Source organism: Oncorhynchus keta, chromosome 28 (assembly GCF_023373465.1).
Source record: "Oncorhynchus keta strain PuntledgeMale-10-30-2019 chromosome 28, Oket_V2, whole genome shotgun sequence".
NCBI lineage: Eukaryota > Metazoa > Chordata > Actinopteri > Salmoniformes > Salmonidae > Oncorhynchus > Oncorhynchus keta.
Window position 1 is genome coordinate 60315871 of NC_068448.1, and position 26061 is coordinate 60341931.

Consider the following 26061-nt stretch of genomic DNA (forward strand, 5'->3'; position numbering starts at 1 on the left):
CTCTTTCTTACTCACTGCACTTTCTACATAAGATTTATTTCCAGGGTGCTATATACCGTTACAGTTAGCTCTGGCAGACATGTTAAGCGTAAATGTGCAACCTTGCTTCTTTCCCTCATTCGATGTCTCTCCGTGCATGTCTGAAATGATATGTTTAATGACAGAAGGAAAGAAGGAAGAAAAAGATAAACTCTTGAAAGACAGACAGATGATTTATGTAACCCTTTGGTCCTTGTGTACAGCAAGCTCTTTGCATGATGCCAGATAGAGCACCATGCTGCTTCTGGACAATCTGTTCCTCCCAGACAGCCATTGTCATGTCAATATGTTGACACCCACACTCATATTGGCTGTTAACTCAGTCTCACATGTAAAATGGGCGACACTTGACAAAGGAAGTACGTTCCTGAGGTGAAGTCTCCCTCGTCAAAAAAGATAAGTTATTGTTGTGCCTGCCTACCCGAGAGCTGACATACTATACTGATTTCTCTGCGGACATTTGTGCCAATTCTGCAATAGGTGGATGACAAAGATGGAGAGAATATTGTTTAAAAATGTGAGGGATGGATTTCCTGCCCTCGCTGGGTTCCAGAGAGGGAAGTGATGGATAAACGCATACCTACAATGCCCTCTCTCTTTGAAGCGTTTGTCTGTTGCTTGATTCACTTTTTTCCGACTCTAGAGATATTTCACCAACCTTTTGCTGTGAGACTGCACAGCGGTACATGGCCGAGCTCAGGATGTCTTCATAGGGAGCATTCATTTTGTAGACTGCTGAGCTTACATCTCTGGAAGCTGTTATCGTTGTTATTACTATTCACTACTGAGGAAACAAGAGAGTTTATAGAGAGAGGGGCAAAGAGAGAGAGAGAGAAAGAGAGAGAGGGGGAGGCATAGAGAGAGTGAAAACATTTCTATAAATTGATGCATGGAGGATAGGGCAGGCACCATTGAGAGACGAGGAGGTCATTGACCGCCGTGTGATAGAGCATGCTCTAATGTGGTCTGCTAATGAGATAGGCAGACAGGCAGGCATGCAGGTAGAGACAGAGAGGCCATGTAAGACCTGCTCCAGCATGAGACTACTGTGCTGCAGAACGAAACACTGCCTTAAAAAAATAAATACGAAGCCAAATCCCTGCGTAAGGTGTAATGATGCTCTGTTAGATTTCTCCTTCGGTAAACAGCATGGTTGAGTTGGCAATAGTGATCGCAGTGTCAGTTTGTTAACACAGCTGATGGGTCATTTGTCAGTGTAGCCAGAAACGAAGCATATCCATTGATAGCCAAGACTCTAGATGTATTTGAAAACAGTTGTTGAGCCTTGCGATAATTTTTATTGATGCAATCAGTTTTGTGTCTTAGCATGTTGCTCCGCCAATGATAGCACTATCGCTAGCTAGCTGTATCTCCCCATGTTGATAGCGCTTTGCTAGCGGTAGCTCCCCACGTTGATAGCACTTTGCTATCCAAGCACCCCACCCCTCAATCACATTTGCTTTATAGGCACACAATGGCAGCCTCACACTTCCCCAACTTGCACTCTCAGGACAGTTTAAATAAACCTGTAAGGAGTGCAATGCTGTAATTGATTCCCTCTTGTTCCTCCCTCCTCCTCTTCCCTCCATCCTGTCTCTTCCCCTCCTCTTCTCCCCTTTCCTCTCCCTTGCCATTGTCAGCTGTTAAACTTATTTTAGCTCAAGTGCATCTTAATCATCCTCTTCCAGGACCATTGGATATATTTGTTCACCCCCCTCTTTATTTTCCCACCTCCTTCTCCCCCTTTCCATCAGCTTCTCTTTGCACCTTCTGTGGCAGACTGTGAATCCTCCCAGGACGCTACTTCCTGTTAATATGCAGAGCTGCCTTTCTATCCAATCAGTACTTCTGAAAGGTTGTTGCTAATGCTCCCAGAGGACGCAAACAAATCCTGAATACATACAAGGCCCTTCGACAGGGCTGCAGGTGCTATTGTGCACCGAAAGCATAACACCTTGTTTCTCTCATGTCTCGACCAAGGTTCAATTTAGATATAATGACTCTGAAATGGAAATACAACCCATTCATCTTGTCTTTTATTGCCTCGCTGGGAACTTTAAAGTGGTGAACAGGCCACCGCAACTTTCTTTATTTACTGCTTATATAGCAGGCGATACAAATATTGTCATTAAACATTTTGTAATGCTGTAAAACTTCTGTAGCTTAAAATCAAATGTATGTTTTAATATTATTAAATTATTACATTTCTGATTATAAGTAGTTTTATACAAGCCTGTTATGTGATATTCATTGTTTATGTTAGCGGATTAATTGGGTGACATACAGTCAATCAATATCATAAAAATAACATTTATAAATTGCCAATTACAGCGGTCTTAAAACAAGACATTGACGACCTATGACAATCATCATCAACTCCAACAAAACACAATCATTTACCGTAATGGCTACAATGGCACTGCCTTCTGAGAATAGCGTAATTATTCAACGAGAGAGTGTGTGAGAGAGAGTTTGAGAGAGTGTGAGAGAGAGAGTGAGAGAGAGAAAGAGAGAGAGAGAGAGAGAGAGGGACATTCCATATGTCCCACTTAAGAACCAATGAAGTTGAGATCTCAGGAGGTGAGTTCGGCAGAAACAGAAAGAGCTGACAGGGCGGGTCCGCTCCCCGGGCTTTCCCCGGAACAGCCGAGGCAGGCAATAATCTAACTATAATTAAAGGGTATAAACCATGTCACACTGCCATTAGACCAAATAGCTGGCAACCAATCAACTGTGACATTTACGTTAGAAATTAGCTTTATAAATCACCTATGTTATAATAAGGGGATCTATTTTAAGAATGACATTTTTTTTGCTCGCTTTTTTGAGTTGTGTTTATTTTTCCTCTGAAATTGACCGCAACTGTATTGTTTTTGTAAATGGTAATAACTTATGGTCCCATTATTTCTGCTGCACGTGCACGTATGTTTCACTGTAGAGGGCTGTGCTCCATTACTTTTTGTGCATGTGTATAATGAACACAGACTGACACAGCGTATCTTAACAGGTGGCTTGGCTGGCTGCAGCTCATAGTGGAGATGAAGATAGATAAGCTCCTATAGAGAGAAGAGCTGTTTTTTCCTCAAGTCTAGTTGGTGCACCCTAACTGCTAATTGTAAGTAACATTTCCAAAATGTTAGGCCATATCCACTGAGATTACATTGGCAGATGTGTGGAAGGATTTTTTGGACACAATGCATGGAGCACATTTAGTCTTTGTTGGGACACATTACACACAAGCCACACCAAGGTGTCCCAATGTAGATACTGCTCCCATACAAAACTCATATTTCATTATGAGCTTTGTACTTCCTTTGTAATTTCATGCTTGCTGTTGTTTGTCTATTTTGTTTTCTGCTGATACTTTGGCATTTCAAAACCATGTCCACATTGGGATTGTAGTGCACACACGAAGGCATCAAAAGGTTGACTGGACTTTCTTTTTACTGCTATTTTAAACATGAAGTGTTTGCCTAAGTGTAGCCTACCGTATTGAATAACGTGCGTTTATTTAATCTGAGCTGTTTTTATTGTAGTTTTATTTTCATTCTGTTTTGTTTTATGCATGAATAATTAACTAAGGGGAGAACACACAAGAAAGTGTTCAATCAATGCCAAGATTTTGGCCAAGTTTATACATATTAATGCCTACTCAAATAAACTTCTCAACGAGACCGCTAATGGAAGTAATACCATAATATGCTAGAATGTGAATTATACCGTGACATTCAAGGGGTCTACATTTTTTATTTTATGGGCCTAATGGTAAAGACATGTATTTTAACGGTAAACACGTGTTACCTTTAAATGTTTTCATCTGATTGTCATCTGATTGTCAAACAAATCACTTGAAAAATTAGGCTAGCTGCGCATGTTCGTCACTCCAAAATAATTCCAGCATCCAAACAGCGCACTGTGCACCCACCATTTAAAGAAAGGAAAGAGATATCTGTTACAAAAAACCAACAAGTGTAATGACGTTCGGCAAGTGCCATTACGGCTATGTTTGTGTAGCCTGAAGTAATTGATGCATGTTGCTGACAAACAGTGGTGGAAAAAGTACTCAATTATCATACTTGTGTTAAGATACCATAATATAAATGACTCAAGTAAAAGTAAAAGTCACCAAGTAAAATACAATTTGAGTTTAAATATACTTAAGTGTCAAAAGTAAATGGAATTACTAAAATATACTTAAGTATCAAAACATTTCAAATTCCTTTTTTGATATATATATATTTTCGGATAGCCAGGGGAACACTCCATATGATTAGTAAAGTACAGATACCGCAAAAAAACTGCTTAAGTAGTACTTTAAGATATTTTTACACCACTGCTGACAAATTGACCTTTTTTGTAAAAGGATAAGTCTGGACACCTGAAAAGAGACTGAAATACTGTAACGATATACGCTGAGAGTCAGGAAGCAAGTTCAGGGAGGGAATACATTTAAGAAATAAACTAACATGAACAAAGCAAGAAACAAGAAACACAAACAACACACTGACATAAAACAAAGTTAATTACACCTGAGGAAAGAACCAAGGGGAGTGACAAGTATAGGGAGGTAATCAAGGAGGTGATGGAGTCCAGGTGAGTATCATGAGGTGCTGGTGCGTGTGACGATGGTGACAGGTGTGCACAATAACCAGCAGCCTTGTGACCTAGAGGCCAGAGAGGGAGCACACGTGACAGTACCCCATTCCTGACGAGGAGGGGGGTACTGTCTCCAGCCGCAGGACGCCAACCAACCAAAATGACGATCCTGGGGATCAGGAGAGGACTGGTCGACTCCACTGAGGTGTGAGAGTCCGACGAGCCGGCTGAGGCGTGAGAGTCCGACGAGCCGGCTGAGGCGTGAGAGTCCGACGAGCCGGCTGAGGCGTGAGAGCCCAACGAGCCGGCTGAAGAGTGAGAGCCTGAGGAGCCAGCTGTGGACTCTCTGGTGGCTCTAGTACTGACACCCAGACCCGAAATCCCTTCCAACACACACAAAACAACTCCCTGATGCTTCCCTAGGTGAGGTGTTATTCTGTAACGATATAGGCCGAGAGTCGGGAAGCAAGTTCAGGGAGTGGATACATTTAATAAATAAACGAACATGAACAAAACAAGAAACACGAACAATGCACTGACATGAAACAGAGTCAATAACACCTAAGGAAGCAACAAAAGGGAGTGACAAATTATAGGGAAGGTAAAGAGGTGATGGAGTCCAGGTGAGTGTCATGCTAACCGATCGCTGCATCGGTAAATAGCCCACCCATTTTTACCTACCTCATCCGCATACTGTTTTTATTTATTTACTTTTCTGCTCTTTTGCACACCAATATCTCTACCTGTACATGACCATCTGATCATTTATCACTCCAGTGTTAATCTGCAAAATTGTAATTATTCGCCTACCTCCTCATGCCTTTTGCACACAATGTATATAGACTCTCTTTTTTTCTACTGTGTTATTGACTTGTTAATTGTTTACTCCATGTGTAACTCTGTTCACACTGCTATGCTTTATCTTGGCCAGTTGCAAATGAGAACTTGTTCTCAACTAGCCTACCTGGTTAAATAAAGGTGAAATAAAATTAAAATAAAGGTGCTGGTACGCGTGACAATGATGACGGGTGTACGCAATAATCAGCAGCCTGGTGACCTAGAGGCCGGAGAGGGAGCATATGTGACAAATACGGGACACAAATCCAGCTGTGTCTGTCCTGAGCTCATTGGCGCGGGAAGCAGTGTTGCAAGTTCGCTAGTGGGCTGGACACAGTTTATAATGTGAGGTGTTCGTTTAATTTGGAAGCTTTTATTTTCATATTTACCACTGTAGCACTGCAAAATAGCATTTTAAACAAATATGAGAATGGTTAAATTAGAGACCCCCCCAAGTTTGCCTTTTGTTGCATGTAGGGAGCTTTGCCCCCCTGTAATTCACACACTGATATGCTATCATGTCCCGCTATCATATCTATCATAAGCAACCCAATATTTTTGGTACAAGACTGGTTTCAGTAGTTATGAATCACCTGTGATTAAATATTGGCATAACACATTTTGGCTGTATACTTTCTATAGGTTTAAGTGCAATGAATGTTCAAATAGACAAAGGATCAATCTCAGCACATTATCATAACAGAACGTACTCTTAATGGGTACTATGGATCCTTCCCAACATCTCCATTCCCGTATATACACGTATATAGATTTAAATGCTTCTTCTATGGCTGACATTCATTCATTGATTCTACTAGTATCAATGATTTACAGGCTTGTTAAATCAATGACTGCACACTCAGACCGAGAGAGACGTCAAGATTATTTATGCATTAAAATGATGGTTTATATTATATCTCAAGCCCTGTATCACTAGGCAGGTTTCCATTGCTTTTGTCAAATAATCCTGGGACCAAAAAATAACATTGCAACATGTGTAATGGAAACGGCAGCTATAGGAGAATTGTCAGAAAGATCGACAACATTTGTATATGTTCAACAACGTGGATTTTTATTTTGTCTAACATTCTTAATTTTGAGAAATAATGATGGTAACAGTGTTTTTCGGATGAATAAATTATGATTATCGAATCATTTTGAAGGTACACTGGGCACATGATGTCATCACGTAACTATAAAACTCCACTCCACATGAATTCAAATCAAAGCAGAGTTTATTTGTCACGTGCGCCCAATACAATACAGTGAAATAGTTACTTACAGGCTCTAACCAATAGTGCAAAAAATGTAATAGGTGAACAATAGGTAGGTAAATAAATAAAACAACAATAAAAAGACAGGCTATATACAGTAGCGAGGCTATAAAAGTAACGAGGCTATATACAGACACCGGTTAGTCAGGCTGATTGAGGTAGTATGTCCATGTAGATATGGTTTAAGTGACTATGCATATATGATGAGGGAAGGAGGTTGTTGGCCAAGATCTCGCGATACATGGCCCGATCCATACTCCCCTCAATAGGGTGCAGTCGTCTTGTCCCCTTTGCAGAAAAGCATCCCCAAAGAATGATGTTTCCACCTCCATGCTTCACGGTTAGGATGGCGTTCTTGGGGTTGTACTCATCCTTCTTCTTCCTCTAAACACGGTGAGTGGAGTTTAGACCAAAAAGCTCTATTTTTGTCTAATCAGACCACATGACCTTCTCCCATTCCACCTCTGGATCAGCTAGATGGTCATTGGGAAACTTCAGACAGGCCTGAACATGCGCTGGCTTGAGCAGGGGGACCTTGCGTGCGCTACAGGATTTTAATCCATGATGGCGTAGTGTGTTACTAATGGTTTTCTTTGCGACTGTGGTCCCAGCTCTCTTCGGGTCATTGACCAGGTCCTGCCGTGTAGTTCTGGGCTGATCCCTCACCTTCCTCATGATCATTGATGCCCCACGAGGTGAGATCTTGCATGGAGCCCCAGACCGAGGGGCCGGACTTCTTACATTTTCTAATAATTGCGCCAAGAGTTGTTGCCTTCTCACCAAGCTGCTTGCCTACTGTCCTGTAGCCCATCCCAGCCTTGTGCAGGTTTACAATTTTATCCCTGATGTCCTTACACCCTCTCTGGTCTTGGCCATTGTGGAGAGGTTGGAGTCTGTTTGATTGAGTGTGTGGACAGGTGTCTTTTATACAGTTAACGAGTTCAAACAGGTGCAGTTAATACAGGTAATGAGTGGAGAACAGGAGGGCTTCTTAAAGAAAAACCAACAGGTCTGTGAGAGCCGGAATTCTTTCTGGTTGGTAGGTGATCAACTACTTACTGTATGTCAGGCAATAAAATGTTAATTAATTACCTAAAAATCCTGGATTATTGTTTTAGATTCCGTCTCTCACAGTTAAAGTGTACCTATGATAACAATTACAGACCTCTACATGCTTTGTAAGTAGGAAAACCTGCAAAATCGGCAGTGTATCAAATACTTGTTCCCCCTACTGTACATATGAGAAGAGTGTAGAAAAAAATATGTAAATATTATTAGAGTGACTAGTGTTCCATTATTATTATAGTGGCCAGGGATTTCAAGTCTACGTATATGGGGTAGCAGCCTCAAAGGTGCAGGGTTACGTAACCGGGTGGAAGCCGCCAAGTGATGGCTATTTAAAAGTCTGATGGCCTTGAGATAAAAGCTGTTTTTCAGTCTCTCGGTCCCAACTTTGATGCACCTGTACTGACCTCACGGGGTGAATGGGCATTGGCTCGGGTGGTTGTTGTCCTTGATGATCTTTTTGGCCTTTCTGACATTGAGTGCTGTAGGTATCCTGGAGGGCAGGTAGTTTGCCCCCGGTGATGCATTGGGCAGACCACACCACCCTCTGGAGAGCCCTGTGGTTGTGGGCGGTACAGTTGCCATAAAATGTGGTGATAGAGCCCAAAAGGATGCTCTCAATTGTGCATTTGTAAAAGTTTGTGAGGGTTTTAGGTGCCAAGCCAAATTTCTTCAGCCTCCTGAGGTTGCAAAGGAGCTGTTGCGTCTTCTGCACCACACTGTCTGTGTGGGTGGACCATTTCAGATCGCCGAGGAACTTGAAGCTTTCCACCTGATCAGCTCCGTCGATGTGGATAGGGGAGTGCTCCCTCTGCTGTTTCCTGATGTCCACGATCATCTCCTTTGTTTTGTTGACATTGAGTGAGAGGTTATATTCCTGGCACCACACTCCCAGTGCCCTCACCTCCTCTCTGTATGCTGTCTCCTCATTGTTGGTAATCAGGCCTACTACTGTTGTGTCATCTGCAAACTTGATGATTGAGTTGGAGGCGTGCGTGGCCATGCAGTCATGGGTGAACAAGGAGTACAAGAGGGGGCTGAGCACGCACCCTTGTGGGGCCCCTGTATTGAGGATCAGCCAAATGTAGTAGTTGTTTCCTACCTTCACCACCTGGGGGCGTTCAGGATCCAGGATCCAGGTCCAGGATCCAGTTGTGTAGGGCAGGGTTCAGACCCAGGTCCCCAAGCTTATTGATGAGCTTGGAGGGCACTATGGTGTTGAATGCTGAGCTAGAGTCAATGAACAGCATTCTTACATAGTATGTATTCCTCTTGTCCAGATGGGATAGGGCAGTGTACAGTGTGATGGCGATTCCATTGTCCGTGGATCTATTGGGGCGGTAAGCAAATTGATGTGGGTCTAGGGTGTCATGTAAGGCAGAGGTGATATGATCCTTAACTAGCCTCTCAAAGCACTTTATGAGGACAGAAGTGAGTGCAACGGGATGCTAGTCAATATGTTCGGTTACCCTTGCTTTATTAGGTACAGGAACAATGTTGTATGTCTTGAAGCAAGTGGGGACAGCAGACTGGGATAGGGAGACATTGAATATGTCTGCAAACACTCCAACCAGCTAGTCTGCTCATGCTCTGAGGACGCAGCTACGGACGTCGTCTGGGCCGGCAGCATTGCGAGGGTTAACACACTTAAACGTCTTATTCATGGCGGCCACGGAGAAGGAAAGCCCACAGTCCTTGGAAGCGGGCTGTGTCGTTGGCACTTTGTTATCATCAAAGCAGGCCAAGAAGGTGTTTAGCTTGTCTGGAAGCAAGACGTCATTCTCCGCGACATGGTTGGTTTTCCCTTTGTAGTCCGTGATAGTCTGTAGATCCTTCCACGTACGTCTCGCGTCTGAGCCACTGAATTGCGACTCAAATGTGTCGCTATACTTACGTTTTGCCTGTTTGATTGCCTTACAGAGGGAAAAACTACACCATGTTCCCAGTCACCTTGGCATGGCTAAATGAGTTGGTTCGCTCTTTCAGTTTTGCGTGAATGCTGCATCTATCCACAGTTTCTAGTTAGAGTAGGCTTTAATAGTCACAGAGGGTACAACATCTCCTATACACTTTCTGATGAACTCAGTCACCGTAACCATGTATTCATCGATGTAATTCTCAGAGGCTACCCGTAACATATCACAGTCCGTGTAATAAAAATAATCTTTAAGCTTGGATTCTGATTGGTCAGACCAGCATTGAACCCAGCGGGCTGTATGGACAAAGACAGTATTTCCCGAGAGAGCCATGTTTCCGTGAAACAGAGTATGTTACAATCCCTGATGTCTCTCTGGAAAGTAAAGTCATACATTGATTTTGAAGAAACAGAAACTTGGGTTAGGTAAAAGCCAAAGTTAGGCAATAGCACAATAAAGTGAAAGGAGTTTTTTGGGAAAGAACAACACAACAGTGACATCATTTGAGACATTACAGACCTATGCCTATGTTTTATTAGATTTTTGTAAACTGCATCTGAGAAAATTACAATTGAATTTGATGTAAGATACAATTATCTGTGAGTTTCAGATACACTTATGTCAAATATACTATATGTTAAATCAAAAAAGAAAATGTATACACTACCGTTCAAAAGTTTGGGGTCACTTAGAAATGTCCTTGTTTTTGAAAGAAAAGCACATGTTTTGCTTATTAAAATAATTTCAAATTAATCGGAAATACAGTGTAGACATTGTTAATGTTGTAAATGACTATTGCAGCTGGAAATGGCAGATTTGCTTTATGGAATATCTACATTGGAGTACAGGGGCCCATTATCAGCAACCATCGCTCTTGTGTTTCAATGGCACGTTGTGTTAGCTAATCCAAGTTTATAATTTTAAAATGCTAATTGATCATTAGAAAACCCTTTTGCAATTATGTTAGCACAGCTGAAAACTGTTGTGCTAATTAAAGAAGCAATAAAAAAAGGCCTTCTTTAGACTAGTTGAGTATCTGGAACATCAGCATTTGTGGGTTCGATTACAGGCTCAACATGGCCAGAAACGAATAACTTTCTTCTGAAACGCGTCAGTCTATTCTTGCTCTGAGAAATGATGGCTATTCCATGTGAGAAATTTCCAAGAAACTGAAGATCTCGTACAATGCTGTGTACTACTCCCTTCACAGAACAGTGCAAACTGGCCCTAACCAGAATAGAAAGAGGAGTGGGAGGCCCTGGTGCACAGCTGAGCAAGAGGACAAGTACCTTAGAGTCTAGTTTGAGAAACAGACGCCTCACAAGTCCTCAACTGGCAGATTCATTAAATAGTACCTACAAAACACAAGTCTCAATGTCAGCAGTGATGGGATGCTGGCCTTCTAGGCAGAGTTCCTCTGTCCAGTGTCTGTGTTCTTTTGCCCATCTTAATCTTTTCTTTTTATTGGCCAGTCTGAGATATGGCTTTTTCTTTGCAACTCTGCCTAGAAGGTAAGCATCCCGGAGTTGCATCTTCACTGTTGACTTTGAGACTGGTGTTTTGAGGGTACTATTTAATTAACTGTTTATACTAACCATTGTAAACCCTTTATGGTGGTTACAAGAGACTGGCCATGACCTGACCGCATCTACCTTCTTGACATCCATCTTCACTCCTTCCGGGCTGATTTGGTAGCCTGGGAAGGAAACAGCCTCCTGAAACTGACACTTCTCATCCTTGACAAGTGGGTGGTTAGCCAGGAGGCGTTTCAGGACTACTCAGACGTGAGCGATGTGATCCTCCAAGGTAGCCGAGTAGACCAGGATGTCATCGATATACACGGCCAACTGGCGTCCGATCTTGTCCCAGAACACCTTGCTGATGAATGTCTGGAACACTGACGGAACACTGGCTAAGCCAAATGGCTTCACCAAGTACCCGTAGTGACCAGACATCGTGCTAAAAGCCGTCTTCCATTCATCGCCCTCCCGGAACTGGACCCCGTGGAGCTGTTCGCTGGATGGAGGCACCAACGGGAGAGGGTAACGGTACTTGGTGGTGATTTCATTGAATCCTTTGTAATCAATACATGGTGCGTAACCTCCATCCTTCTAGGCCACAAAGAAGAAACCAGCCGACGCAGGAGAAGTGGATGTGCGGATGATACCTTGTTGGAGCGCTTCATGGATGTACTCCTCAACCCCACCAACAAGCTCAATGACATTATTATAACATTTATTTAAAAATCTGTTGAATGGTTTTAGCAGAGCTGGCGTCTTGTTGCTGACTGCTTCTTGCCGTATGCTCTGCACCATATTGTTACGTTTTATTGATAACGACCTATGGGGTCAGCTGAAGAACACTTTAGGAAACTTTTTTCAAAGAGTGTCGTGGGACATTCTGTTGACTATCAACCTACCATGATGCACTAGTTGCCCTGTATAAGAGCATCTGCAAAATTATTCAAATGTAAATGTAATGCTTTTTTTCTCATTACCTTACCAATCCCTGTTTGTTACTTCACCAGCCACTATCAAATGCAGGAGTTTACAAAATAATTTTGTTTGGTGTTGAACATTGCTGAAATGTTGCAAATCAAATCAAATTTTATTTGTCACATGTGCCGAATACAACACCTTGAAATGCTTAATTAGAAGCACTTAATAATTGTTCAGCAGTCATGGCTTGGGGTAGAAGCTGTTAAGCAGCCTTTTGGTCATAGACTTGCCGTGTGGCAGCAGAGACAGATACTTTGACAACTTTTGGGGCCTTCCTCTGACATCGCCTAGTATATACAGTTGAAGTTGGAAGTTTACATACACTTGTGTTGGAGTCATTAAAACTAGTTTTTCAGTCAGTCCACACATTTCTTGTTAACAAACTACAAGTCACTTAGGACATCTACTTTGTGGATGACACAAGTAATTTTTCCAACAATTGTGTACAGACAGATTATTTCACTTATAATTCACTGTATCACAATTCCAGTCGGTCAGAAGTTTACATAGAATAAATTGACCGTGCCTTTAAACAGCCTGGGAAAATCCCCCAAAATTATGTCATGGCTTTAGAAGCTTCTGATAGGCTAATTTACATAATTTGAGTCAATTGGAGGTGTACCTGTGGATGTATTTCCAGTCGTACCGTCAAACTCATTGCCTCTTTGCTTGACATCATGGGAAAGTCAAAATAAATCAGCCAAAAAGTCTGGTCCATCCTTGGGAGCAATTTCCAAACGCTTGAAGGTGCCACGTTCATCTGTACAAATAATAGTATGCAAGTATAAACACCATGGGACCACGCAGCCGTCATACCGCTCAGGAAGGAGAAATGTTCTGTCTCCTAGAGATGAACGTACTTTGGTGCGAAAAGTGCAAATCAATCCCAGAACAACAGAAAAGGACCTTGTGAAGATGCTGGAGGAAACAAGTACAAAAGTATCTATATCCACAGTAAAACTTGTCCTATATCGATATAAGCTGAAAGGAAGAAGCCACTGCTCCAAAACTGCCATAAAAAAAGCCAGACTACAGTTTGCAACTGCACATGGGGAAAAATATTGTTCTTTTGGAGAAATGTCCTCTGGTCTGATGAAACAAATATAGAACTGTTTGGCCATTATGACCATCGTTATGTTTGGAGGAAAAAGGGGGACGCTTGCAAACCGAAGAACACCATCCCAGTCGTGAAGCACGGGGGTGGCAGCATCATGTTGAGGGGTTGCTTTGCTGCAGGAGGGACTGGTGCACTTCACAAAATAGATGGCTTCATGAGGTAGGAAAACTATGTGGATATATTGAAGCAACATCTCAAGACATCAAGACATCAGTCAAGCTTAGTCGCAAATGGGTCTTCCAAATGGACAATGATCCCAAGCATACTTCCAAAGTTGTGGCAAAACGGCTTAAGGACAACAAAGTCAAGGTATTGGAGTGGCCATCACAAAGCACTGACCTCAATCCTATAGAAAATATGTGGGCAGAATTGAAAAAGCGTGTGCGAGCAAACCTGACTCAGTTACACCAGCTCTGTCAGGAGGAATGGCCCAAAATTCACCCAAGTTATTGTGGGAAGCTTGTGGGAGGCTACCTGAAATGTTTGACCCAAGTTAAACAATTTAAAGGCAATGTGACCAAATACTAATTGAGTGTATGTAAACTTCTGACCCATTGTGAATGTGATGAAAGAAATAAAAGCTGAAATAAATCATTCTCTCTACTATTATTCTGACATTTCACATTCTTAAAATAAAGTGATGATCCTAACTGACCTAAGAGAGGGAATTTTTACTAGGATTAAATGTCAGGAATTGTGAAAAACTGAGTTTAAATGTAGTTGGCTAAGGTTTATGTAAACATCCGACTTCAACTGTAGGTCCTGGATGTCAGGAAGCTTGACCCCAGTGAAGTGTCTGGGCTGTACGCATTACCCTCTGTAGCGCCGTATGGTCAGATACCGAGCTGTTGCCATACCAGGTGATGTAACCAGTCAGGATACTCTCGATGGTGCAGATGTAGAACATTTTGAGGATCTGGTGACCCATGCCAAATCTTTTCAGTCTCCTGAGGGGGAAAAGGTGTTGTCGTGGCATCTTCCACCTCTGTCTTGGTGTGTTTGGACCATGATAGTTCGTTGGAGATGTGGACACCAAGGAACTTGAAACTCTCAACCCGCTCCATTTCAGCTTTGTCTATGTTAATGGTGGCCTGTTCTGCCCTCCTTTTCCTTTTCCTGCAGCAGTGGAGTATATAAGAAGTTAGATAAATATAAGGGAAGTGTGTGAAGGAAGTCTCAGGCGGGCAAATCACCTCCCACTTCTGCCTGGGTCGTCACCTAGAAGGTCTCTGTCAGCCCTCCTGTCTGGGATGGAGATATGCGTTGGAGGGATGATATGAAGAGATGAGAGGTGTTCAGAGGGATGGCTTGAGGCGTAGGGGTCTCTCCTGGCTCCTGGCTTTCACACAACAATTCCAGCTGCTTCCAAGGATACACTCTTTGTGGTTCAAAGCATTTACAAATGTGAAATAAGTCGACTTCCCACCACGGCACTGCTACATAATATGACAGTGTGTAAATGGAGGCACACATGGGACTGCGTGGGTTGTAGGAAGAGGACTTAATAACGTCCATAAAGTCAAAAGCACATATTGAATAAAAGTTGATATCATTAGTATTTTTGTGATATCCTCACGGTATTCTCACGGCACAGGAACAATTAGTTTTTTTTCTTACCCCGGGAACCTTAAGATAACAGTGTGAAATAGAGAGTAATTACAGTAGCTTATCAAATACAATGCATTCATGTAAAACTGTACTTTGCTTGGCTATCAACACAGCTTTACCGAGTGTTTGTTTCTGTGGTGGACATGCAACAAAACCACAGATGTAACACACATTTGACATATTTCTGTCAGTTTTAATATGTCAATTTAATCAAATGTAAATCGTGGTACAATCAAAAGCAGGCCCAGATTACATTAGTCCATTAGTGCCTGTACCGTGTGAACATTCATGGCACTATCATCTATACTGATGGATGACTGTGCTCAACTTTATGACAGAGCAATAACAACAAAACACACACACACACACACACACACACGCACGCACGCACACACACACACACACACACACACACACACACACACACACACACACACACACACACACAGAAATAATGACAAGGGAAAGAAGAAAAAGATAAAAGAGCTCTGAAGTGAACTTTTAAATAGTAATACTTTTTTGGTTTCAAGTTAACTTGTACTGTGGCAACTTCCCCTTTCATCAATGTCACAATTTCTTTCACATTTCCACTTTTCGTGTTCAAGAAGTACAGCATTCATTCCTCTATCCATCTTGGCCCGGCCACACATCTTACCTAAAACAAAATAAATTCATGTCCAGCTGTTTTGTTTTGAAACGCAATTCAAGCCACTGTCAACAACCTATAAACACCTCTTTTGCCCTGGTGGAGCAGTAGTAATTACACTCACTTTGACAGGGGTTTTAATCACAGTCCTGGCCAATCAGACAGATCATTCATCTGCAAATTCAAAGTCATAATTCTCTCATCTGTCACCGGACGGACTGGCCCAAACCTGAACCAGACCACAGCTATCTATGTTGACCAGGATATACGATAGAAACTGGAGAACAGCTATGGCCAAAATGAATATGACTATTGCTTCAGGAGGACATGTTTGTTGAGGGATGTCACATTTATCTTTAAAAAGGAATGTCCAGTCCAGGTGAGAAAATCAAATAAAAATAGCTCATATTGTACTTGATACACTGTTTTTCCTAAATGGGACTCAAGGGTGCTATGATCCTCCTTTTGTGCAAATAAGTTGCTTCAGGGTTGGAAGTTCAAAGGTTACCAAAGCCATGTATTGTTGTTATTAGAATTCATTGTATGGATTGTTGTTGTTTATAAATCATATAATTATAACGCAACATTCAATGACATTCAAGTCGTGTGTAATGATAACTGTAGACATTGTTTGTTTTAAAATATGAATCAAATGAAAACAACTCTTGTGACATCTTAAAGATCAACCCCTATGCCTACATACAGAAGTGCCATCAAATGTCAATGCATGAAGTACACATTAAAGTACAATATGCAATACATTATGATCTCACTGAAGGAATCTCATCTCCTTGGGGAGCATTGAAGGCCACCTATTCTAATATTGTACATTTCATGAAGTTGTTTTTTCTTGTCTAAGACCATGATGAATATTTATGATGGAAGTATTAATGGCATGCCAAGTTTCTCAAGGCTGTAGGTATGCTAAACAAAATAAAAATGTCATCTTGATCTACCATTAAAAGTCATAAACCGGGCCTCCGGAATGGCACATCGGTCTAAGGCACTGCATCATAGTGCTTGAAGCGTCCCTACAGACCCAGGTTCGATCCCAGGCTGTATCCCAACCGTCCGTGATCGGGAGTCCCATAGGGTGGTGCACAATTGGCACCAGCATCATCAGGGTTAGGGGAGAGTTTAGCTGGCGGGGCTTTCACCCGGCGCCTGCAGGCTGACTCAGTTGAACGGTGTTTCCTCTGACACATTGGTGCAGCTGGCTTCTGGGTTAAGTGGGTGGGTGTTATTAAGAAGTGAGGTTTGACAGGTCATGTTTCGGAGGACATGACTCGACATTTGCCTTCTGAGCCCGTTGTTGGAGTTGCAGCAATGCGACAAGATTGAAATTCGGGAGAAAAACATAAATATGAAGAAAAATATATATAATATAAAGTAATTATACAACACTAAACGTTATAAACCAATATCTAACCAATAACCAAGACAAGGAACTAGCCTCGACTGTTAAAGAACACTGAAATCAAGTCAGCTTTAGACAGTAAAAGTTGCAATATCCCCAAAGTAGCTTCACTTATATCATTCTCCTAACCACATCTGTATAGTTAGTATCTGTGGTGCACTGTAGCAGCAAGATGAGGATAGTCAACCTGAGGATAGTCAGCATGATTACCTAACAGTGAACCAAGGGTCCAGGATAATGGTGGAAGGTTGGGTTTAATATTGACTTTAGTAGGCTATTATCCACCTGGATATGTGGCTCCCTGATTTGCCCTCTATCATTGAGAGGAAAGGAGAGGAATAAAAAATGTATTTTAAATTCTCAGACTACTCCATTTTCCTCTAGGTCTGACTGGACATGTAATATTGATGGAAAGCCTTCAGGTGTGAATAAGAACCCACACATTTTAGAAGCTATTTTGAAGATTTCCAGTTGTTTCCGCCAGCCGCCTTCCTCCTACTAGTTGTACTGCCTCGTTGCGAGTCTCGACCCAGTCAAGAAACGTTCTACCTTCCACCCGAGGGAAAACAGATCTCCTAGGTGAGCAGCTCAGGTTAAAGAAGGAGAAATCGTACTGGGGTGACATACACATAGGAAGGGAGTAAAGTCTACTGTTTGAGTGAGTTCTTGGGTTCGTCTGTCCAATTAATGCGCTTATAAAATGTATGATATGACTGTATCTGTGTATGCCAGTGGTGAGGTTTTGTCTGTACTGTAAAAGAAAAAGCAAGTTGACTGAAATATGTATGGAAATATGTGTGAAAATACAGTCAATAACACAACATCTAAACTGTTAATGATGCTGTGTGTTCGTGCACTCAAAAAAATGCTGGGTTTGTTTGGTTGACCCAACTGCTGGGTTGCACGCATTGGGTCAGTTAGTTTGGATGTTTTCTTTTAAAATGGTTGGGTTATTAATGTTGGGTGCTTCGTGGTTACAAAAAGATGGTTACATGTTTGATTGTAGCATCATGCAATAAACACTGGATGTATTGCATTATGATTGCACAACGGAATAAATCATCTTTGTTCACATGCACTTACTGTACTCAGGAGAGTTATTGGCGAGCACTAAACACACACAACCTCTTCACCGTAGTGAGGAGACCAGAGCATGTGCACAAAGTCCACACAGACTAACCCCTGCCGTTTGACAGCAGGGTATTTTCAGTGTTGATGGAGCTATTGATCATGCACACATTAAAATGATGTCCGCAGCAGTAAATGCCAAAGGCGGAGAGGTACATTAATCAGGAAATCAATTGCCCTGTCGATATGCTGCTGGGGTCTGACAATGGATTGCAGTCTGGAGACTCAGTGGGGTTAGTGGACCAGAAAAGCCTCCCCTCGCCACCGCTGCTGGAAGTCATGGACCGGTCCCTAAGACGGTCTCTCTCTCTCTCTCTCTCTCTCTCTCTCTCTCTCTCTCTCTCTCTCTCTCTCTCTCTCTCTCTCTCTCTCTCTCTCTCTCTCAGACGGACTGACTTACACAACCGCCGGGCATGACTTCATCATTTAGTAAATCATTTTACTCCTTGTTACATGGTTCTGTCTCATGGCAGGTTGGGTGTGACTAGGTCATGAGTCATGACCTGGTAGAATACAAGTAAGTAGGGTGCCAGCGCTACTCAAGGGCTGTCTGGACAATGGAGGGGGAATTATTGCATGGCATCAACACAAAGGAGATGTGATGAAAGAAGAATCAACCATCAGCGTAGATTGACTGAGAAATACTATTCAAGGAAAGGAAGGAACATCAAAAAAATAAAACCTTATGTTTCTTGACATTCGTGTATTTTTTGTGAGTAATAGAACTTCTGTTGTTAGCGTTTTTTTAGCTGTTGGCAGGTGATTTAATGGGTTGCTAAAATAGACGCAAGTGCATTGGCTCCGCATGCCCAAAATGTATGCAATACACCAATAACACTGTGACTGTGGAGCTGCTGACCAAAAGATCCTTCCAATTTGGCCCATAAATCATTAAACATGCCTTATTAATCAACCATCTCACAATGCTAAACCATCTCAGTTGACATTTAGTTTCCTCAGACAAACTGCTGTACTGCTATCCCACAACATTGGTACATGACAATTGAAGGGCATACTCCAATTTGCTGACAAAGTGGGAAAAATATAAATGAACAAATTCTCTGAACGCTAAAATTATAACCAAAGAGTTCATTACTACATTTGAGGTTATACATAGGACAAACTAGAAAGTGATGTTGAAGGGAAGGTGTGAAATGTTGGTAATCAATTTTTTCACATTACCCAGAGTCAGATGAACCCAAGCTCCCTGCAGTTTGAAGGAAGTTAAAGGAAATATCCCACTTTCCATTTAAACAGTATTCTGACAAAATAGGTTTCTGTCACCTTTGGAAAGAGCCATCAAGAGATAGCTGATCATTTAAAGATGGAGTGTCATCGTGTGTGGCTGTTACAGCCACCTATCATTCAGATATACAAGCATCCAGAGACATTTAAATACCCCTCTGAAACATATATAGAATAATGATGAGGGAAATGACACAGCCCGGCTCTGCTGCAAATCGCTGAGTGAAGTTGTCTTTCATCTGCTGTGGGCAAGCAACATGACTCATTAGTATTTGATCTCCTCTCAGAATAACGTGGTGCTCCAGTCATCAAAGGCAGATCCTATTCATCTTGGAGTGCTGTAGCTGTGTTTTGAATTCAGGTGTTATCGTGTTGTTATTTTCTCAAGGGTCAAGGAAACATCAATGTAATGGATCCTCCAACAGGGCCCTCTCACATCTCTAATGAAATTCACAATGGCCAATTGGATCACAATCACCAAGCTCCGTTTTGTATGACAAACAGAGAGACGTACACGTACTGGCTTATTATCAGGGAGTCTAATAAGGTAGCTAGACCAAGTAGAAGGAGATAATTACATATTTAATGACACTTGAAGAAAATGTAGCAGGATATATTTGTGTGAGGTGATTGCGGCATACACAAAGGCATGTGTCCAACCATTGAAGTGGGAATATTGTAGGCCATGATGTTGAACCTCTTCAATGCAGATTTAATATGACATTTTTCTGAGTTATGGCTTCAACTGCCTGTGTGGTATCAATATAGAAATATATTTTCAATGGGGACTAGACGCCTTGCTTGGAACCATTGCCTTCTTCCATTCATGCATTACATGAATAGTGGAGTGAACCCTCTGCTTACATTTGAAAGAGAAATTGACAGGCAATCTGACTTGAGGATTTCCCTGTCTTTGTTGATCTATATTTTAGCGTGTTGGGCACATGGAGCGTTTACTTTGAACAGTTTTTTCTTTTCAATAAGTGAATTGAATTGCAAAGCCCTGGATATAATTTGACTTTAGACATAACCACTTTAGCCTTCACCTTTCAGCCATGCAGCGATGTTATAATGAAAGACGAGTCTGACAGTCAGGATTGGTAGAGAGTGGCACCTGCTCCGGTTGCCTCAAATTAGACATGCCAAAGGGGGGAAAGTGTCAAATGGAAATGTGTCAGACATTTTCCAGGGCTAATACTATGGTTGGTAGGCTGGAGGGCTGGCTGGAGTTTCAGTCCACAGGTCTTTCATGGAGCTGAGAGGGAAAAGAATGCGATGCTTTTTGTGTGAACGATCACACACATAAAACTGATGTCTGACGTCTTCAGCATCAGAAAGTTAACTGATTGCACCAAATCATTGGAGGTGGTTAGTTGAGGAGCTTCCTGGGGTGAACACCTGCTAAATTATCATGAGAACCATGTTATTTATGCTAATATATACCCTTTAGAAGGTTTTAATAAAATATGACGCCATCCAGACTGCCAGTCATTACTAACACAATTACTGCAAGATCTTTTTCTCTAATTTTCTACTTGAATCTTTTGGATCCCAAAGATTATGTTCCAAAAACTATAAGTGATTGACAGTATCAAGCGCCTCAAAAGTGTTCCAGGATATCAAAGTTTTGAGCTACATCAAAATAATTGACTTCCAGGGAACCTTGAGAAAGCGCGTGATCGATTTAACTCACATATCAATTATTAACTGAAATGATTACTGAAATGAAAAGCAATGCTGATGCATGTCTGTCTCCTCAACTCATCAATAAGAAATGGATGCACCATGCCTGTCTCCACTGCAGCAGACAAGAATATCTCAATCTCTTACCCTGTTCTCTCACATAGTGTTCACACGTATTATCTTCTGGCGAGCTCAGTCTATCTCTTAAACCTTCACTTTCTGAGAAAAGGTACATCTCAGAGTAATTCATATTCCACCGGATACCCATGTGAGAGAAAATCATCCGCATGGTATATTAACTGTCTGTGTTAAGATGAAGAAAAAGTCAAGCAGAATATCATTGCAGGATGTCATTGCAATATTTACATTTTCTTAGATTGTATTGGAAGAGGCACATCAGTGTCATGCAGTACTGCTTCATTATCAGCACTGCTACAGTACACCTGAACGTCTAGAAGTAGCACTGACAGTCAGCTGAGTAAAAGAGACCCAAGGCTTGCGAGAAAAACAAGTCTCACAGCTTTATTGAAGAGAGAATGGATGCAGTAGGTCAACAAAGGATGGCTGTAGGTTTCATCAACAGGACGACTGGTTAAGGACAGATCCCTATCCTGTACTCTATGGGGAGGCTGCAGCACTGCAGCAGAGGATCGGGGTGGACAAACAGTGAATATTCTCCTCTTCCTGAAAAGCACATCATAACCCAACCCCTGATTGATAACCTGTTGTCCATGAGAGCACAGAGGAGAGAAAGCGAGAAGTCTTTCAGTCGGCTAAGTTTTCCATTGCTCCTGCCTGGCGCCCAGCACCTTTCTCTAAGGGAGAATTAGTTAAAGGTAGGACCTACAGATGTAGGATCGTAGTCCTTTCCTGCAGTCAATGACCAAAAGCACCATCTTTGGCCTCATGGGTGGAATAATTAATATGTTTCATAATTCATAAATATTCAGTATTCTGCGATGTATATAAAGTGTAATATTGTGATGCAAACTCAAAATTTCAACATTTCAACTCTATATCTGTGTCTTCTTTTTTAAGCACATAACCATGTGTGTGAGGTCTATATTTTTGCTTCAAAGTAGATTTGTTTAAGACTCCCAAGAATCACTCTGTATGACCCTGATTTAGCCCACTGCAGTAAAAGGTTAATTTAAGACAGTTTGCTACAGCAGGCAAATAACCCTGCTGTCACGGCTGTTGAAGGATGAGGACCAAGGTGCAGCGTTGTGAGCGTACATTTTACTTTTATTAATGAAAATGACGCCGAACAAAACAATAAACACTACAAAAACAAACCGTGAAGCAAAAGGCTATATTGCCCACAAACAAAGACAACTTCCCACAAAGACAGGTGGAAAAAAGGGCTACCTAAGTATGGTTCCCAATCAGAGACAATGATAGACAGCTGTCCCTGATTGAGAACCCTACCCATCCAAAACATAGAAATACAAATAATAGAATATAGAACACCCACCCCAACTCACACCCTGATCAAACCAAAATAGAGACATAGACATGATCTCTAAGGTCAGGGCACGACAGTACCCCCACAAAGGTGCGGACTCCAGACACAAAACCTAAACCTATAGGGGAGGGTCTGGGTGGGCATCTATCCGCGGTGGCGGCTCAGGTGCGGGACGCAGACCCCGCTCCACCACTGGCTCACCCCACTTTGGTGGCACCTCTGGTGCGGGGACCCTCGTAGCGGGCCCTGGACTGGGGACCCTCGTAGCGGGGCCCCGGACTGGGCACCGTCGTTGCGGGGCTCCGTACTGGACACCGTCGTTGCAGGCTCCGTAATGGAGACCGTCGCTACGGGCTCCGTACTGGACACTGTCGCTGCGGGCTCCGTACTGGACACTGTCACTTCGGGCTCCGGACCGAAGAATGTCGCTGGGGGCTCCGGACTGGAGAATGTCGCAGGAGGCTCCTGACTGAAGAATGTCGCTGGAGGCTCCGGACTGGAGAACGTTGCTGTGGAGGCTTCTTGCCATGGATCGTCGCTGGAGGCTTCGGGCCAAGGATCGCCGCTGGAGGCTTCGTACTATGGGTCATCGTTGGAAGCTTCTTGCCATGGATCATCACTGGAGGCTTCGTGCCATGGATCATCACTGGAGGCTTCGTGCCATGGATCATCACTGGAGGCTTCGTGCCATGGATCATCACTGGAGGGAAGAGACGTATGGGCAGTCTGGTACATTGCTGGAGAACGTTGCTGGAGGCTTCTTGCCATGGATCGTCACTGGAGGCTTCGGGCCAAGGATCGCCGCTGGAGGCTTCGTGCCATGGGTCACCGCTGGAGGCTTCGTACTATGGATCATCGCTGGAAGCTTCTTGCCATGGATCATCACTGGAGGCTTTGTGCCATGGATCATCCCTGGAGGCTTCTTGCCATGGATCATCACTGGAGGGAGGAGACGTATGGGCAGTCTGGTACGTTGCTGGAGAACATTGTTGGAGGCTTCTTGCCATGGATCGTCGCTGGAGGTTTCGGGCCAAGGATCGCCGCCGGAGGCTTCGTGCCATGGGTTGCCGCTGGAGGCTTCGTACTATGGGTCATCGCTGGAAGCTTCTTGCCATGGATCATCACTGGAGGCTTTGTGCCATGGATCATCACTGGAGGCTTTGTGCCATGGATCATCCCTGGAGGCTTCTTGCCATGGATCATCACTGGAGGCTTCGTGCCATGGATCATCACTGGAGGCTTCATGCCATGGATCATCACTGGAGGCTTCTTGCCATGGATCATCACTGGAGGGAGGAGACGTATGGGCAGTCTGGTACGTGGAGCTGCCACAGGGCTCACCAGGCTGGAGAGACATACAGGAGGCCCTTTCCTTGGCAGAGGCACCGGATACACTGGGCCGTGGAGGTGCACTTGAGGTCTCGAGCGTAGAGCCTGCACACCCCGTCCTGGCTGGATGGTTATTTTCACCCTGCAGATGCGGGGCGCAGATGCAGGACGCACTGGGCTGTGCAGACGCACCTGAGACACAGTGCGCAGAGCCGGCGCAGGGTATCCCGAGCAGTAGAGACGTACTGGAGGCCAGATGCGCTGAGCCGGCATCCTCCGACCTGGCTGGATGTCCACTCTAGCCCGGCCGATTCTGGGTGCCCATTCTAGCACCGGGCTGTGCACGCGCACTGGAGACACCGTGCGTCCTCCGCATAACACGGTGCCTGACCAGTACGACGCTCGCCACGGTAAGCACGGGGAGTTGATTGAGGTCTCCAACCTGATTCAGCCACACTTCCTGTGTGCCCCCTTCCAAAAAAATGTGGGAGCTGCCTCTCGGGCTTCCTTGCTAGCCGAGTCCCTTCGTAACGCTGCCACTCTGCTCTTGCTGCCTCTGATACTCCCCAGCCTGCCTCCAGGGTCCCTTACCGTCCGGGATCTACTCCCAAGTCCGTGAATCCTGGACACGCTGCTCCTCCTTACCACGCTGCTTGTTCCGGTCTTGGTGGGAAGTTCTGTCAAAGGATGAGGTCCAAGGTGCAGCGTGGTGAGCGTACATTTTACTTTTATTAATCAAAATGACGACGAACAAAACAATAAACACAACAAAAACAAACCGTGAAGCTAACATAGACAACTTCCCACAAAGACAGGTGGAAAAATGGGGTACCTAAGTATGGTTCTCAATCAGAGACAACGACAGACAGCTGTCCCTGATTTTAGAACCCTTTGTGTGCCAAAACATAGAAATAATAGAATATAGAATACCCACCCCAACTCACACCTTGACCAAACTAAAATAGAGACATAAACAGGATCTCTAAGGTCGGGGCGTGACACCTGCAGCAGAAGGAAATGTGAATTATTATGTGGATTATAATTAATGGACAGTTTTGTAGGGGTTGATACATTTCTCGATAGGGCAGATAAAATCTGAACTTGCGAAGTGAAAATTGCAAACTTTAGAAGCCTTTTTAAATCTCAAATACACTGGAAGTTTGCATTTCTTGCAACAAATATCTCAGCATTTCTTGCAACAAATTTCTCAGCAATAAATAAGTGATCAAATTAAGATCCTTACATCTGTATTGCAGGACTACTCTCTATTAGGCCTATATGCACTGTTCATCTGAGACAACCACAAGCTCTTTTCTCCCTACCTGTCCAGGACACAGTAAGAGACCCAATTCTATATCAACCAGTTCTGTGTTTATTCATCGATGATCAAGTTAAACCATGAAACAAAATCAAGCATAGAAAGGAAGTACTACGTCTATATAAATAAATAGCTATTGTTTGAATGGGTTATGCTGTTTGGTAAAAGCCTACGTAGTGGAGTTTATTCTTAGGACTCAAATATAACTGAAAATAAACAACAATTGTTTGATGATGTTCTATTATGTGATAGACATAATTTTAAAAGATTAATAAGCACCCATTTAATCATTGTTGTTTTATCAAATACTGTTTATGTGATTCTAAGTGGTTCTGTGTCACAGATGATCCAAGATGGCATAGCAGTGAAGATGTTTTGTTTGTCTCGTGTACATTCGTATTTTTCGTATTTTTTTGTATATATATTTCAACTTTATTTTCAATCTCTTTTCGATTTTTAATTCTTTTTTAATTTTTGAAACTTTAGAACACATACAAGACCCTCCAGAGGCTAACCAGCTAATTAGCTACAAGCTATTTAGTCATTGGGGCGGCAGGGTAGCCTAGTGGTTAGAGCGTTGGACTAGTAACCGGAAGGTTGTGAGTTCAAACCCCCCCAGCTGACAAGGTACAAATCTGTTGTTCTGCCCCTGAACAGGCAGTTAACCCACTGTTCCCAGGCCGTCATTGAAAATAAGAATTTGTTCTTAACTGACTTGCCTGGTTAAATAAAGGTAAAATTAAAAAAAAATGGTTAGCTAGTGGCTTTTACCTTCTGCACAGATACCAGCCCTGTTCTAAGCCTGGATAATACTCGCCAGTCTACCAGTATCGGACTGTCTCGCCGGATTCCTGCCGTAATCCCTGGACCACTACTTCTG